The sequence below is a fragment of the Haliaeetus leucocephalus genome, unplaced genomic scaffold, assembly GCF_000737465.1.
Source record: "Haliaeetus leucocephalus isolate CR32 unplaced genomic scaffold, Haliaeetus_leucocephalus-4.0 Scaffold473, whole genome shotgun sequence".
NCBI classification, from domain to species: domain Eukaryota; kingdom Metazoa; phylum Chordata; class Aves; order Accipitriformes; family Accipitridae; genus Haliaeetus; species Haliaeetus leucocephalus.
This window is the reverse complement of record NW_010972909.1, coordinates 4,951,174-4,956,736: the sequence shown is the minus strand read 5'-3', so window position 1 is coordinate 4,956,736 and position 5,563 is coordinate 4,951,174.

Sequence of the window (5,563 nt, the reverse complement as noted above, 5' to 3'; positions counted from 1 at the left end):
GGGCCTGGGAGTCCCTCTACTGCACGTTTCAGTTTCTGCTGGGAACACTCTAATCATGATCTTGTTCCTGGCATTCACCCTCTATCAAGTGTGATAAAGGTGATCATGAATCCAGGTCAAGATCCTGTCCTAACACATAAGAAACACTGAATACTTTTGAATTTGATGCATCAAATTGATCATGACTTCTATTACTGCTAAAGACCGGTGACTTCTCTCCAATCCTGTACACACGTGGTTTGGCATCAGTGTAGATTCTCATCTTACACAGATGCCTGTTGTTTTTCCTTTTTCCACTGTCAGTGATTTATTCTCTGCTCCTTTCTCTGTAGGTCTCTTGACACCTCTCCTTTACAGAGTTTTCCCTCAGTAACATTGAGAATGCCAACAGAGTTTCATGTTTTGGTAGCTTGAATGTCAGGTTCATAGCCAGCTTTTGAGGTAGGCATCAGTCTCCTTAAACCATAAGGCGACACTTTTTTGGAAGGCTAAATGGGGCCCGTGAGGACTTCTCTCTCTGCTCTCTGAGACTGAAGATATTCTGGTGGTGTACTATGCTTACCACATTGCTTGCTTAGCAATGGATGGACTTTTTGAGTGTTCTTTATCGTAAGACCAAGTGACAACGTGACACATTTCATGGCAGCTTACCAAGAGCTTGTATCTGTCCACTGGCCTCAAAATAGCCTCAACTGTAAATCATCACTGTAAATTATAAGTCCCATTACTGCAGTCTAGTATTGCTGTTAATGAGTGTTCCTGGGGTTTTATTGCAGGTGACCTTGCAGCCCAGCTAGAACTAAACTTGGCTCTGATTCGGTGGGATAGCTGTAATTATGACTGTGGTAAGACTGGTAGATTATTCAAGCACTGTGAGTATCCTGAAATGCCTTGATTTACTAAGCCATACTTCCTTTTCTCAGAAAACTCAACTAAATGATGATGCTTGTGTTCATCACATGTTCACACGATGACCTCATGAACATGAGGTCTTCAGCCTCAGGCTTGGGGTTTTATAACAAGGCTTATTGTGCTGTAAGGACGGACACTTTCTGATTCTTTCCTGGGCAGTTCAAGTAGAAATGCCATATGAGTGGGCTTTCTTTAGATATGTGTCAGCTTTGCTGAAGCATCTTTCCCATAAGCTGGAATCATCCTGCAAATGATCTCACAGAGGAGAAACTTCAGTGTTCCCAAAGCTGACTTCTCGGTTGTGTATGACAAGGAGCCACTGCCAGAACTGCTTTTTGCTTTTACAGAAATGTACTTGTTCTGGTGGTGTTCTGTCCTCCTCAGGTGTTCCCCTTCTCTGAGAGCAGCACTTCATGTGATGCTCACCCCTAGTGACATGGGAAAAGCTCACTCTCTGGTCTCTATACCCCGTGGCCAGCAGTATTTCTGAACAAAGTTTTGCTCCAGTGCTTATATAAGGTCTCCTACTAAGTAACACAGTCATGGGAAGCCAGAAGTGGGTACTGTTAAGAAAGAAGTTGTGTGTATTAAATACCTGAGTATGCTCAGGTAATCACAGAAAGAAGAAGCTGTTGCTATGTCATTCAGGACTTCTTCTCCAAGTGCTGCTCTCGGTGTGCAAAATGGGAAACAGAAATTATTTTCAAAGACTTGGTGCGTAGGTCCCAATAAAATACGCCTTCTTCCTTTCACAGGCCAGACCAGCCTGCTTGAGCAGGGGGTTCTCTCAAGAGCAAGCAGCCAGTTGGACAAAACTTTGGGAAAGAAAATCTAGGACCAGGAAAGGAGGTCAGAGAAGGAGGAAGTGATATTAAAACCATGAAAATATTGTTGCTAAGTATTTTAAATTACACTTCATGTAGAAGGGTGTTCCTCCTATGGGTACATGGCCACAAGAGCTTCGTATTTTCTGTAGTGCAGCTTGGGCACTGTGGGGTGGATTAGCACTTTGCCCTTCCATTTTGTTCGATAATACAGCCACTTTGGAGGAGGACAAAAGCAGGCTCAACCCTTTCCTAATACAGCACATTTTCTGTTCTCCACTGCCCAGCCATCCTTCCAATGCCACACTTTGCCCATATCCAATCCACTGATGTGGGATAAAAAGTGGGAAGGCAGCGGCATCTTTTCTCTCCAGGCTGGTCCTAGCAGCAAAACTATCATGTAAGTAAGGGCAGTTTCTGCTTTCTTCCTCATTGGGATGAACTCCCAAGCTCCCATCTTCCCTTTGTGTAGCAACAGGACTGGATCTACTCATTGCCTCTTTTGACTTAGAGAGCCCATATTTAAGGCTTTAAAAAGGAGCAGGAAAAAACAATGAAATGATACGACAAGAGGGAACGAAAGTCGTTGTCATCTCCCATCAGCTATCAGTATGCTTTGAAGCATAAGATTTGATTATCCCAGTCATAACAATGCCTAATAATACTGCAGGATAGTAACAAGGCTCATAAATCAGTATTAAAAGATAAAAACCTTTTAAAAGATCCTTTGTTTCCCCCCAAGGAATAAAAAACCAACTGCCAACACCACAAGCTCACCTTTGGTTCTATCTGTTGACTCTTTCCATGTCTCATAGACCATTATGACTGATACAGGCTCTGCAAGGCAAATTTAGGCCAAAACATCTCCCTTCATGCATAGAATCCTCTGTCTCCAAGGCCATTAAATGATGTCTGTGGTAACACCTGCACAACTCATTTGTGGGTTTATGCAGCTCTAAATGGAGCTATAATGTCACTAGGTTTTTCTCCACCCTTGGATGAATTGGGTCTACAACGCCTATGAAGATCCGTAAGGTTCAAACAACCAGGACATCACTTGCCACTTTGGATTTTGCAATGGTTTCTATCACATGAACTGTCTCTTCATGTCGAGGAGATTTAGCACGCTGCGAGTGTCACTCATGACATCTACATGAATGATTTCATGCTGGGAAATCCACTCTGCTTCTGTGTCCGTTGATTTCAGTCAGTAGTTTTCAGGTTCCCTGGTGACGGTGTTTAAAGCCTATTTCACTGCGTAAAACCAATGATTATTTTTTAATCCAGCTTCAGATTCACACTCATTCAGTACAATTTTTTCTTTAATCTTTACAATAAACTACGAGTTTTAATCAACAACTTGATTGTCTGTCTCTAAAAAAAAAAAATAAGAATTCTGTTCTCTCTCATCAGGGGAAATCTTTTGTTTGCCAGACTGAAACACAGGAACCTGCAGCTCTCCTTACAAGGCAAGACTTCAGACTTGCAGAAATGGTTCTGCTTTTGCTGTGCTGACCTACCTTTGACACAAGGAGTCTATCAGTTCTGGTTGCCTATGAAAAGTTACATCAGCAGCCATCGAAGGTGGCAGTGGGGCTCCTCAGCCTGTGCAACGCAGAGCGCCTGCTGCTTCCCCATCTGCTTGTGCTCATCCACGCTACCACGTCAGGCTGGATGCACTTTCCGTGGGGGAGCTCAAGTGGAAGCGTTCCTCAGAGCGACCGGCTATTGGGGAGGGATAACACCGTTTGCATCGTACCACCAGACTTACTACCACACAAAGCTGGGCTTTTGATTGTTTGCAGCTCGTAGTTTCTCTATGACAACTTTTGTTCCTGAACAGAACTTCTCAGTGTGACTCTTGCTGGGGTGGGTGTTACCAGTTCAACTGCTGGTGGCCATTTTCTGGAATGGAGAAAGTATGAAATAGCAGCAGCCAGACTTCAAATTTGGCAGCAAGTTGGAGTCTCCTTCCACTCGCAACATTTAATTCAAGCTATTTAGCACTGCAACGTGTAATGTATGACCTCTTTGCAAGCCCTAGTTTTACTGCTCATTAGTCTCTGTACCTTGACAAGATTTTCACTGACCCTATGGCTAATAGTCCACTTTTCTTAGGAAGATATCTACCTTCCAGCACGATTGCTTGTCAGTAGTGTTAGTTAGATTGGAATGAGAAATCACAGAGTTCAAAGCTATTGAAAATGAGGAGGGGGGTAGCTATATCCTGGTTTGTCCTTTCCCCACCTTGTAATGTAAAAAAAAAAAACAACGGGCGCTATATATATAATTTTTTTTTTTTGCTACTGGTGTACCCACAGCTTGTGATGAGCGTTTGGGTTCTGCTGTGCTAAGACAGCCCTCAGGAACAAACAGCCTAAGCAGTTGTGACAGGCAGAGGAAGCACTTTTAAGTCCTGTTTTTCAGATATAAAAACAGACCGTATGGACTTGCCTGCAATCATGCAGGAAACCAAGGGCAGAACAGCACCTTGAACTCAGGCCTCTGATTGTCAGAGCTGCGTTTTCATCCCACTCCTGAGCGTCCGTATTTGTCTTTGAACTGGTACACGGGGATATAATACTGCACCAGAGGCGGGCGAGCGCTGGCTCACAGAGCGATTTCTGCAAAGCAGTTCCAAGCGCACTGAATGCAGAGCTCTCCGAATACTTTGCAGTCAGCTCTGTGCAGCATGTCATCCAGGCGTGGAATTCACTGCCATAAGAGGATGTTGAGTCAAAGGCTGTAGCCGACTTTCTTGAAGGGTTGAAAACCAGCCTGGTTAGTTTAGGCAAAGGGACCGCCTTTCTTTTTTGGGGGGGGTTTAGTCCGTACAGGTCTACGGCTGCTGGGTCCAAGGCTGGGTGCTGATGCTGAGCTGCTAAACTGTCAGACAGAAAATTAGTGGCTGTGATTTTCACCAGGAGAAGACTCTCTCATTTTAGTTAGTGTTTTGATTGTTTTGCCCAGGAGTGGCAGAAGGAGACTTTTCTCTCACTCAGAACTTCACCAGAAGTTTCTCACAAACTTTCAGCATATGTGACACTCACTGGGGAAAAAAAAAAAAAAAAAAAAAAAGCCTATACCAGGCTAGACAGGAAATCTGTTTCTTTTTCTTTGCACTTTTGTTTCCACTGGGGTTCGTGAATGCAGCATGCAAAGTAGCTGTGATTACAGCCCAGCTAGGGCTAGAGGATTTTAGAATGGTTTGTACTCTAGCAAAAAACCCCAAACCACCATCAAAAAAACCCCCACCCTGAAACAACAAACCATGGGGATAAATAAGGGGAAGGGAAGAAGAGACAGCGACCGCCCGTGAGGTCAGGTGGTTAAGTATATTTGGATTGCCAAGGTGGTGATCTTAAGTGAAGGTAATGTATTATGCAGTGGAAAGCTAATGAGACCAGGTCTGTTAAACATGGACTTGGTGTTACTTAGCTCTGGAGTGCTTCAAATTACACAGGCCCAGGTTGTATTTGATCACCTCTCCCGCTTTGACGAAGCCAGCGGCAGGCTTTTATATAATGTACATGATCCTATACTGTAGGGAACAATCCTGCACTGGCAGGGGAGGGAAGCTGATGACATAATGGGTCTTCTCCATCTCGAAGTTATGTGATTCATCAGTTAAATGAATTCAGTGGGATAAAGCAGCATGAAAGGGCAATTTCCCTGTAATACGCTGCCTGCCGATTAACTCTTCCCTCCCAATTTCACCCACACCGCTCCGCATCCACCCTCCACCCCTACCCCCAGCAAGCTCCGGCTGCCCAGTCCCGGCCACTACCGACCTCTCGGTAACGGGGACCAGCACGGGGGACCGGCAC